This window comes from Dipodomys spectabilis, unplaced genomic scaffold (genome assembly GCF_019054845.1).
Source record: "Dipodomys spectabilis isolate Male_0828 unplaced genomic scaffold, ASM1905484v1 ptg000118l, whole genome shotgun sequence".
Classification (NCBI taxonomy): Eukaryota; Metazoa; Chordata; class Mammalia; order Rodentia; family Heteromyidae; genus Dipodomys; species Dipodomys spectabilis.
This window is the reverse complement of record NW_024870795.1, coordinates 4,371,365-4,383,381: the sequence shown is the minus strand read 5'-3', so window position 1 is coordinate 4,383,381 and position 12,017 is coordinate 4,371,365. Positions and strand designations below refer to the sequence as shown.

Sequence of the window (12,017 nt, the reverse complement as noted above, 5' to 3'; positions counted from 1 at the left end):
AAGGATCAGAGTTCAAAGCCAGCCTGGGCAGGAAAGTCTGTGAGACTCTTACTTCCAATCACCAGAAAACCAGAAGTGGCACTGTGACTCAAAATGGTAGAGCACTAGGAGCTGGGAAGGTGGCTCAGTGGTAGAGTGCTTACCTTGCATGCATGAGTCCCTGGGTTCGATTCCTCAGCACCACATAAACCGAAAAAGTTGAAAGTAGTGCTGTGGCTCAAGTGGTAGAGCGCTATCCTTGAGCTGAAGAGCTGGGTGATAGCACCCAGGCCCAGAGTTCAGGCCCCACGACCAACACACACACATACACACACACACACACACACAAATGGTAAAGCACTATCCTTCAGCAAAAAAATTCCAAGTTCAAGCTTCATGACCAACCCTCCCCCCAAAATATGTACCAGTTTCATTTGAACAAAACAGTAAGTTTTAAGAAATATATATGTGAGTTTTTGAAAATGATTCAAGGGGCTAGGAAGGTGGCTCAGTGGTAGAGCACGTGCCTTACATGCACGAGGCCCTGGGTTCGATTCCCCAGCTACCACATAAGCAGAAAAAGCCGGAAGTGGGGCTGAGGCTCAAGTGGTAGAGCACTAGTCTAAAGCTGAAGAGCTGAGGGACAGCATCCAAGCCCAGAGTTTAGGTCCCATGACCAACAACAACAAAAGATTCAATAAATAGGCATAATCTATTCTTGGATAGGGAGACCTAACGTCATGTTTATATAGATAGATAGATATAGATATAATTTTTTTTTTTTTTTGCCAGACTTGGGGCCTGAACTCTGGGCCTGGGTGCTGTCCCTCAGCTCCTCAACTCAAGGCTAGCACTCTACCACTTGAGCCATAGTGCCACCTCCAGTTTTTTTCTGCTTATGTGGTGCTAAGGAATCAAACCCAGGGCCTCATACATGCAAGACAAAGCACTCTACCACTGAGCTACTTTCCCAGCCAAGTCATGATATTCTGTTATTTTATTGTTTTTTTTTAAACAGCCTTAGGGCTTGAACTCAGGCCTGGGCTCTGTCCCTGAACTCTCTTGCTTAAGACTAGCACTGTACCACTTGGAGCCATAGCACCACTTTCTGGTGTATGTGTGCGTTGTCAGTCCTGGGGCCTGAACTCAGGGCCTGCGCACTGTCCCTGAGCTTCTTTTGCACAAGGCTGGTACTCTACCACTTGAGCCACAGCACCACTTCCGGCTTTTTCTGTTTATGTGGTACTGAGGAATCAAACCCAGGGCTTCACGCATGCTGGGCAAGCACTCTACCACTAAGCCACATTCCTAGCCCCCACTTTCTGTTTTTGAGTGGTTAATTGGAGATAAAAGTCTCATGAACTTTCCTGCCCAATCTGGCTTTGAACCATGATCCTCAGATCTCAGCCTCCTGAGAAAGTAGGTGTGAGCCATCAGTACTCAATTTCTGTTGTTTTCTTAATCGAAAATGTAATATGGGAGCTGGTAATCAGTGTCTCACACCTGTAATCCTAGCTACTAGGAGGCTGAGATCTGAGGATCAGCATTTGAAGCCAGCTTGGGCAGGAAAGTCTATGAGACTCTTATCTCCAATAAACTATTCAGAAAAAGTCAGAAGTGTATTGTGGGCTGGGCACCAGTGGCTCATGCCTGTAATCCTAGCTACTCAGGAAGCTGAGTTCTGAGGATCGTGGTTCAAAGCCAGCCTGGGCAGGAAAGTCCGTGAGACTCTTATCTCCAATAAACCACTAGAAAAACTAGAAGTGGCGCTGTGGCTCAAGTGGTAGAGCGCTAGCCTTGAGCTGAAGGAAGAGCTGAGGGACAGCACCCAAGCCCAGAGATCAAGCTGCATGACCGACCAAAAAAAAAAAAAAAAAACCAAGAAGTGCACTGATAAAGCACTAGCCTTGAGCACAAAGACACTTAGGGACAATGCCCAAACTCTGGGACTGGCACGTGCGCGTGCGCGCACACACACAAAGACAGAAGTGAAAGAACACACCAGAACCTACTGTTATAGTTTGACCACCCCACCAAACTCATGTTGAAACTTCAACCCCTTGTGAGGATTTAAGATGGGGGCAGGTGGGGCCTTTGAGAAATGATTAGTCAGGAGGACTGAGCCCTGAGAAGTGGATTAATCCACTTGGGGTTTAATGGATTAATGAGTTATCTCCAGAGTAAAGGTGCCTTTGCCTCTTGTTTGAGTACCCTCTCCTTATGTGTGTCCCCAGGCCTTTTTTTTTTTTTTTTGTCGGTCGTGGGGCTTGAACTCTGGGCCAGAGCACTGTCCCTCAGTTCTTCAGCTCAAGGCGAGTGCTCTGCCACTTAAGCCACAGTGCCATGTCTGGTTTTCTAGTGGTTTATTGGACATAAGAGTCTCAGGACTTTCTTGCCCAGGCTTTGAACCCTGATCCTCAGATCTCAGCCTCCTGAGAAGCTAGGATTATAGGCATGAGCCACTGGTGCCCAGCCCATTTTGTGACTCATAAAGACCACCAGCAAGATAGATTTCTTCTTCTTTCTTTCTTTTTTTTTTTCCTGTAGGTCATGGGGCTTGAACTAGGGGACTAAGTAGTGCTATTCCCTGAGCTCTTTTGCTCAAAGCTAGTGCTCTACTACTTTGAAGCATAGCTTCCCTTCTAGTTTTCTGGTGGTTAACTGAAGATAAAGGTCCCCTAGAGCCGGGTACATATAAAGACTTAGAGGGATTCAATCACTTATTCCAAGGAAATAGCTAGTAGTAAGTGGCAGGGGTAGGATTCGAACTGGAGACTGTAGGAGGACTCCTTGGTGGCTAGAAGTCTTGCTGAAAAGCCGACCTTACCATGTGCACAGTTGAGTTTAGAGTAGGGCTGCGAATGTCACCATGGAGAACCAGCCACAGAGCAGGTGGCTGTGGCTCTGGGAAGGACCTGATTCCCCAGTGTCTCTCAATGCAGCAACATCTGAGAGGGCAGGGGGGTCCCTCACCCACGGCTCCCTGCAAGGGAGCAGCAGGGCCGCACACTTAGCAGACCTTTCTCCCTCCTAGGATCCTCCATGCAGTCCTTTGCTGCTGTGTTTCTCAGCGAGGTAGCCCGAGGGGGAGCTCTTTGATATTCAGCAGGCAAATGAATTTGTTTAAAGCTGACAAGTGTCCTTCATGCTTCCGGAGAATCGGGGTGCTCCCAGCCTGTTCTGGAGACCCCAGTGGGAAAATCGGTGGCTCTGATGTTTCTCCAGCTGCCTCCCACGCCCCGTGGGTGTGGCAGTCTGCCCACCCCATTGCATGCCCATGGCTTGTGCCATGCCCTAATCTCCCCCACAGGGAGCCCCCGTTCCTAAGGCAATGTCTTTATTTGGAGCAGGACTGCTGCTCTTTGTGCAGAACGCTGTGTACTGCCTCGCCATGCCACACGGTGCCCTGACTGACAGCCCCGGGACAGCCTGTGACAGAGGACACACACACACACACACACACACACACACACACAGTGAGCACGTGTGTGTGTGGGGGGGGGGGATCTAAGACTCCAGGACTAAGCCCAGCATCACGCTGTGTTTCCTACCTGATTCGCCCCTGAGTTTCTAGGTTCGGCTCAAAACTTCCTTTTATTTTTTATTATATTTTTATTCTTGATCCTGGGGCTTGCACTCAGGGGCTGGGTGCTGTCCCTGAGCTCTTTTGCTCAAGGCTAGTGTTCTACCACTTTGAGGCATAGCTCCCCTTCTAGTTTTCTGTTGGTTAACTAAAGATAAAAGTCTCATAGACTGGGCTGGGAAGGTGGTTGGCTTGCATGCCTGAGGCCCTGGGTTCAATTCCTCAGCACCACATAAGCAAAAAGAAAAAAGCCAGAAGTGGCGCTGTGACTCAAGTGGTAGAGCGCTAGCCTTGAGCTGAAGAGCTGAGGGACAGCGCCCAGGCCCAGAGTTCAGGCCCCACAACTTGACCCCCAAAAAAACAAAAAGTCTCATAGACTTTCTTGCCTGGGCTGGCTTTGAACTGCATTCCTCAGATATCAGCCTCAGAGTAGCTAGGGCCTGGCCTGAAATTTCTTTCTTGAATCCACCCACATCCCTCATCTGTGGGGCAGGGACCAGAGTCCTGAGATTTGCCGGGCGCCGGTGGCTCACTCCTGTAATCCTAGCTACTCAGGAGGCTGAAATCTGAGGATCACGGTTCAAAGCCAGCCCAGGCAGGAAAGTCCGTGAGACTCTTATCTCCAATAAACCACTAGAAAACTGGAAGTGGCGCTGTGGCTGAAGTGGTAGAGCGCTTGCCTTGAGCTGAAGAGCTGAGGGATAGCACCCAAGCCCAGAGTTCAACCCCATGACTGACAAAACAAAACAAGAGTCCTGAGGTTCACTCTGTGAGGCTCCTGGGGGTGGGGGAGGGGTAGAACACAAGGAAGGGGGTATCCAAGCCCCCAGACCCCAACTTGCTAACTACGATGGGGCTCCATCCATGAGCCTACAGGGGTGAGGGTGGCAGGGACGGCGGAGGAGGCAGGGAGCACACACCCATTCCTGTCCATCAGAGATTAACACGGCGGAGTCAGCAGGAGCCGGAGCTGACTGGACCCCGTGCTGTCCCCTCTCTGCTGGTTACTTGCAAGGGAGAAAATTCAACTATCCAGAGGATAGTTGAATCCAGATACCAAAATGACCAACTTCTCCAAGTGGACAGACATGAGGTGCTTCAGGGAAGGATACTGCGAAAAGTACACAACTTCACTATCAGAACATTCCAGCTGACACTGACCAAGAGGAGACATAGGCCACACCCAAAACCACGCTCATCTTATAAAAATAGCTGCTCTGAGCCAGGCACTGGTGACTCATGCTTGCAATCCTAGCTACTCAGGAGGCTGAGATGATGTGAGAGTTAAGGTTTGAAGCCAGCCCCCTCCCCCACGAAAGTCTGGGAGATTCTTATCTCCAGTTAATCAGCAAAACATCAGAAGTGGTGCTGTGGCTCAAGTGGTAAAGTGCCAGCTTTCAGTGAAAAAGCTAAGAGACAGAGACCAGGCTCTGAGTTCAAATCAAGCCATTACATAAAACACCCAAAGGGAGAGGAGGATGAAAGAAGAGATGGGATGAAGAGCTGGCACAGGCAGAGAGAGACAGAGACAGAGACAGACAGAGACAGAGACAGAGAAAGCCGGCATATGCTAAACACTCAAGTGTTGTGGTTTAGCCCAGTGCTGGAGTACTCGGTGGCTCACACCTGTAATCCTAGCTATTCAGGAGGCTGAGTCTGAGGATCAAGGTTCAAAGCCAGCCTCTGGAAGGAAAGTCTGAGACTCATCTCCAATGACCCAGCACAAAGCCAGAAGTGACAGAGTGCCAGCCTTGAGCAAAAGAGCTCAGGGACAGCACCCAAGTTCTGAGTTCAAGTCCCAGCACTGCCTGGCATGAAAAAAAAAATGACCTTTGGAAAGAAACCACGCAAGTACAGTGGAACATACATAAATGCATACAGCATGGGCTCCAGGAGCTGTCAGCACAGGGACAGGCCCCTGGGACACGGCCTGGGCCAGTGTCTCCTCCCCCAGGTCCTGGCCACCAAGCCTAAATCATAGATTGCCTTTCAAAGATACCCTATGCATGCATGCATAGGTTTATGCAGATGTATTCATGGAGGCATTTTAATAATGAACTTGATTGTTCTTTTGGGGCCGACTCCATTGCAGAGTAAAATAGGTTCCTTGTAGAGAGTTGGGCGGATGCAGGGTTAGGGAGTGGAAAGCTTAGACCAAAAGCTCTGGGTTAAGGGCGAGCCCTGCCAGTGCCTTCCACCCAGGCTTGGGCTCGAATAAGGAAACCGCTGTTGGAATGACTGGGTAGAAAGCGGCTTTGTGCCCCTGCACTGCGGTCCATCTGCCCCTCCCGTGCCTGCCATGACATTTACAATAATGCCAATTACCAGTCATCCAGAGAGCTTACCTCGCTCCCCTATCTCTCCCCAACTCTCCAGCCTAAGGAAGTGGGAAGCTTCCACACAGGCACCTCCCTGCCCAGAGGAGACTACCCCCCTCCCCCCACACACACTTCCCTCCTTTGTCTGCCAGCTGGGGATCCCCCAGTGGAGGCGGCCGGCACTGTAGTGACTCACAGTGTGACAGCAGGGTGTAGGTCTCCCCTCCAGGCCACGCTCAGCTTGCTGGGATAGGGGGCTGGGGGACCGGCTTCATCTGGGCCGTGGAGACCACGTTGAAAGCACTGCCTTTGGATGGAGGCAGAGCCCAGACTCCTAGCCCGGCTGGGCAGCTCTGTGGCTTGGGGCAAATTCCTGAATCTCTCCGTGTCTCACCTGCCACATCTGGAATATGGCGGGGAATACCAGGCTCACAGTTACTGTTTTCTCAGCCTGGAAGTAGTGGGAGGAACTCTGTCTGGGTTTGATTTTTTTTTTTTTTTTTTGGACTACTTCTTCTTCTTTTGGCTCCTGTCCTGGGGTTTGAACTCAGGGCCTAGGCACTGCCCCTGAGCTTTTTTTTTTGCTCAAGGCTGGTGCTCTACCACTTGAGCTCTATACTTCTGGCTTTTTGGTGGTAAACTGGAGGTAAGAGTCTCACAGAGCCGGGCGCTGGTGGCTCATGCCTGTAATCCTAGCTACTCAGGAGGCTGAGATCTGAGGATCATGGTTCAAAGCCAGCCCGGGCAGGAAAATCTTTGAGCCTCTTATTGCCAATTAACCACCAGAAGACTAGAAGTGGCGCTGTGGCTCAAATAGTACAGCTCTTGCCTTGAGCTGCAAAAAGGCTCACGGTTTCCTGCCAGGGCTGGCTTTGAACCACAATCCTCAGATCTCAGCCTCCTCACTAGCTAGGATTATAGACATGAGCCACAGGCCCTCAGCACTTCTCTTTCTTTCTTTCAAATTATTTCATATGGGGAGGATTGAAGCCCCACATTGTGAGCACTGGGAGCTGATCTCCCAGCTCTTCCACTCCGGCTTCCCTGTCTCTTGCAGCTCACAGGCCGTTGCTCAAGCTGTACCCTCTGACCCTCTTCCCAGGCTCCTCAGGGCAGAAATCTTTCTCATATTACAGGATTCGGAGGCGAAGTCTCCAGGGATCTCCCCAAACACACCTCCGCCCTCAGTCTAAATAAACGCTTCCTCCCCAGGATCTGGCGCCGCTGCCTCTGGATGGCACAATGTTCTGAAGCTATTCCTGTGACCCAAGGGTTCCTCCCACCCCCACCCAGTCCGCAGCTGACAGGGGTCACTAGCCCTAAAAGTGACATCCACAGTCCCCCTGGCCTTCCCAACAGAGTCCTCCTCCCACCAGGCCCCAGTTTCTGGGAAAAGTCATTCCAGCCTTGGCTGCAGGGTCAGGGCTCCCAGAATCTAAGCCAATCAACTCCTGGAGCTGTCCTTGTGTCCTGATTGGTCGGGGAAGACAGCAGTACCCAATCTGCCCAATCTGACTGGGAAGGAAGGTGTTACATATCCAGTTTAAGGAAATGGTCTTTCCTTGCTGAGGAAGAGACAAGGCCCCTGGTTGCCCAGGTGTTCCTGGAAGCCATCCTGCCACCAAGAGGGTGCCACCTCGGGCCAAAGCCAAAGAGAAGGGAGACAGAGTAGAGAACAGAACATTCCAGAGGCTTTTCACCTCACTGAATCATGGAGACTATCAATCCCAAACCAGGGATGCCTTAAGACTCCCTGTTGCATGAAACAAATCTCCACGGGCTGGGAAGGTGGCTCAGTGGTAGAGCGCTAGCCTTGAGCTGAAGAGCTGAGGGACAGCGCCCAGGTCCAGAGTTCAGGCCCCATGATCGGACCCCCCCCCAAAAAAAAAAAACAACCCACAAATCTCCACCCAGTACTGGTGGCTCATACCTGTAAATCCTAGCTACTCAGGAGGCTGAGATCTGAGGGTCATTGATAGCAAATTAGGAATAATTAGACTTTGCCAGAGAACAAAGAAAGGTTTATTGCCTGGAAAGGGGGCCCGGCAAGACTCCTTCTCACAGGGAGGAATGAGAAGAAGCACTGGCTATGGTCTGAGGTGACCCATATAACCTAGGAGGTTTAGGAAGGGCTAGAAGGGGCTAGGAGGCAGAGACCCTGGTGTGGACCTGTGGGTCAGGGGCCTCATCATGGCAGACTAGGATGTATGGCTGCTGTCCAAGTAGTAGATAAGGGTCCTGCAGCTGCCCAGACCTGAAGGTCACTCTAAGGGGCTCTTGTTGCCTTCCATGGTGGTAGCTGCCCCAGAGAAGCGCCATCCCAAAGTAAAGGGGGTTGGAGGCTGATTATTTACCGCTTTTACTACATGGGCCTAGTGTTGCCTAGGAAGGGAGCATGCTAAGCTGTGGAGAAGGGAAGGAATGGACCAAGGTATGGGAAGGGACTCAATTTGCTAACAGTCATGGTTCAAAGGCAGGCCAGACAGGAAAGTCCATGAGACTTTCTCTTTTTTTTTTTTTGTCGGTCATGGGGCCTGAACTCTGGGCCTGGGCACTGTCCCTCAATTCTTCAGCTCTAGGCTAGTGCTCTACCACTTGAGCCACAGCACCACTTCCAGCTTTTTCTGCTTATGTGGTGCTGAGGAATCGAACCCAGGGCCTCAGGCATGCAAGGCAAGCGCTCTACCACTGAGCCACCTTCCCAGCCCCCACCATGAGACTCTTAACTCCAATAAAGCCACTAGAAAACCAGAATGGCGATGTGGCTCAAGTGGTAGAGCGCTAGCCTTGAGCTGAAGAGCTAAGGAACAGCACCCAGGCCGAGTTCAAGCCCCATGACCACCACCACCACCACCAACAACAACAAAAGCCAGCCCAGGCAGGAAAGTCTGTGACACTCTTATCTCCAATTAACCAACAAAATGCTGGGATTTGATCTGTGGCTCAAGTGGTAGAGCTCCAGCCTTGAATGAAAAAGAAAAAGCTCAGGGAAGTGTGCACACATACACACACCCCCCACACACACACGCCCCACGCCACCTTCAAGTCACTGGAGTTAGATGCCCACTTCTTGACTGATCACCATGCAATAACTTTTTCTTATTTTGGTCGGTCCTGGGACTTGATCAGATCTCGGCCTCCTGAGTAGCTAGGATTACAGGCATGAGTTGCCAGGCCCCAGCAAATGAGTTTTTAAGTATGCAGCAAATCTTCAACCCATAGACTTGTCTTGGGCCGGCTTCCCTGGGGCTCTGGTCCAGCTATGCCACACTGCTCCCTGGCTCTCTTTGCCTCCCACCCTCGGGCATCCAAGGACAGACCAGGGCCCCCCAGCCCAGATGACCAGCCACAAGTATGCAAGTGTGTGTGGGTGCACAGAAAGCCCCCATCCTTCCTGCAGGTGACAGGCAGGGATTTCCAGCTGTCCCTCCTCCGCAGTGTGTGACCTGTGGGTGGGGAGGTCCTGGCCTGTGACTCAGGACCCAGCCAGCCTCCAAGGAAGAGAGGTGCATTGGGGGCCCCCCTTGCCTTTCCGGCCTCCTCCCATCTCTCCTCTCTTCCCGTTCTCTACTCCACTCAGCAGCCTGTGCGCCACGCCCAGGCCCCATGGGACTTGCTGGAGTGGCAGGTGTTTGCAGCTGTCTTCTGGAAACCCTGGTTCTCAGCTCCTCACACCACACAGCCAGGGAGGGTGAGGAGCAAGGGGCGCCTCGTGTATCCCCATTCCTGAAGAGGGACAGAGCCAGACTGGTTCAGGGTAAACTCAGAAGCCAGAGGGCCTGAATTGGGATCTCTAGGAAAGTACTTGTTTAATTTGAAGATGGGTGTTAGTGAGAAGGTAAACTACAACACCCACTCTGGAAGGAGGTTTGGAGATTCTTCCAAAAAAAAAAAAAAAATAGTAAAACTAGCCAGTGACCGTGGCTGATGCCTGTAATCCTAGCTACTCAGGAGGCTGAGATCTGAGGATCTCGGTTCAAAGCCAGCCCAGGCAGGAAACCACCAAAAAACTGGAAGTGGCACTGTGGTTTGAGCTGAAGAGCTCAGTGACAGCACCCAGGCCCAGAGTTCAAGCCCCACGATCGGCCAAAAAAGAAAAAAAATGAATTCCAGAGCTGGGAATGTGGCTTAGTGGTAGAGTGCTTGCCTAGCATGCATGAAGCCCTGGTACTCAGTACCACATACACAGAAAAAGCTGGAAGTAGTGCTGTGGCTTAAGTGGTAGAGTGCTAGTCTTGAGCAAAAGAAGCTCAGGGACAGTGCCCAGGCCCTGAGTTCAAGCCCCAGGAAGGTCAAATAAAAAAAAATTCCGGGGCTGGGAAGGTGGCTCAGTGGTAGAGCACTTGCCTTGCATGCATGAGGCCCTGGGTTTGATTCCTCAGCACCACATAAGCAAAAAGAAAAAAAGCCGGAAGTGGTGCTGTGGTTCAAGTGGTAGAGCGCTAGCCTTGAGCTGAAGAGCTGAGGGACAGCACCCAGACCCAGAGTTCAGGTCCCACGACTGGACCCAAAAAAAAAAAAAAATTCCAGGAAATGGAAACATGTTTTTGTTGTTGCTGGTAGTGGTAGTATTTGTTTTTCCTTTTTTTTTCATTTTTATTTCTTTTTTGGGGGAAAGGAGGGGCAAAGAAAGGGAGGAGGAAGGGTGAACAAATGCAATCATGCTATACACTATGAGGGAAATGGCCAGTGTAACTTGTGGGCAGGGACAGGAGGGGAAATCTGGGGGAAAGCGAAGGCAGAGATGACATTGTCCAAAAAAAAGAAAGAAATATACCCATGACTTGACTTATAAAATGGTAACCCCTCTATACAACATCTTAATAGTAGCAATCAAATTATATACCATTTTTTTTGGTTGGTCATAGGTCTTGAACTCTAGGCCTGGGTGCTGTCCCCCAGCTCTTTAGCTCAAGGCTAGCGCTCTACCACTTGAGCCAAAGCAACACTTCCAGTTTTCTGGTGACTAGTTGGAGATAAGAGTCCCATGGATTTTCCTGCCCAGACTGACTTTGAACCTCAATGCTCAGATCTCTGCCTCCTGAGTAGCTAGGATTACAGGTACCGGTGCCCGGCTTATATATCAATTTTTGTAAAAGAAACTCAAAATACGGGGTCAATGATATAGTCTAGGCTGTCCTTAAATCGCTGTCCTCTAGCTTCTGTCCCTGAAGTGCTGGGACTATCGGTGGATACCACCAGTCCACCCCCTATGCATTTTTTTTTTTTTTGTCAGTTGTAGGGCTTGAACTCTGGGCCTGGCGCTGTCACTGGGCTCTTCAGCTCAAGGCTAGCACTCTACCACTTGAGCCACAGCGCCACTTCTGGCGTATGTGGTACTAAAGAATTGAACTTGGGGCTTCATGCATGCAAGGCAAACAATCTATCACTAGGCCACATTTCCAGCCCTGAAGATCACAATTTGAAGCCAGCTCAGGCAGATGCGTCCATGAAACTCTGATCTCCAATTAACTGTCAGAAAAAAAAAAAAAAAAAGGTCGAAGTAGAAGTATGACTCAAGTAGTAGAACACTAGCTTTGAGCAAATAAAGCTCAGGGACAGCACCCAGGGCCTTAGTTCAAGCTCCAGGACAGGTGCATGCCCACGCATACGTGCACAGTAGTGCACACACACACACACACACACACACACACACACACACACACACTCACACACACACACACATCCCTGAAGGCCTGTCATGTGCCAGGCCCAGGCCTGGCAGTGAACAAGATGCAGACAGCAGCCGGCCCCAAAGAAAGGGGTGGAGTCTGGGGACCAGCTAGAAAATAGCACTGTCAGTGAAGTCTATTATTTCACTCGAGGAAGGGGAAACGGAGGCCTGAGGAGCGGAGAGTTACCCAAGGTCTTTCAACCTGAATATAATAAGAGCTAAGCTATCAGACCACTTTCTATGCACCACACACGGGGCTCTTTGGTTGTGAGCTTCAATTCATGGTTGAGGAATGGAGCACAGAGAGGTTAAGTAACTTGTTTGAAGTCACACAGCTAGAACGTGGGAATGCCAGCACCAGCCGCACCCCTTCCTCCAGCTGGACTCTAAAACCCAGGCTCCTCTGAGCAGCTGGGCTGCCACAGACAGGAGACCCAGAGAGGACAACAGCAACTCCCAGCCC

At 50.8% G+C, this 12,017-nt stretch overlaps 1 non-coding gene across 1 annotated transcript; it reads left to right on the top strand.

Moving 5' to 3' along the window:
- Positions 1–473: 473 nt before the first annotated feature.
- Positions 474–555, top strand: Trnav-uac. Its single transcript has one exon. It is a non-coding gene; the product is annotated as a tRNA-Val (tRNA).
- Positions 556–12,017: the final 11,462 nt, after the last annotated feature.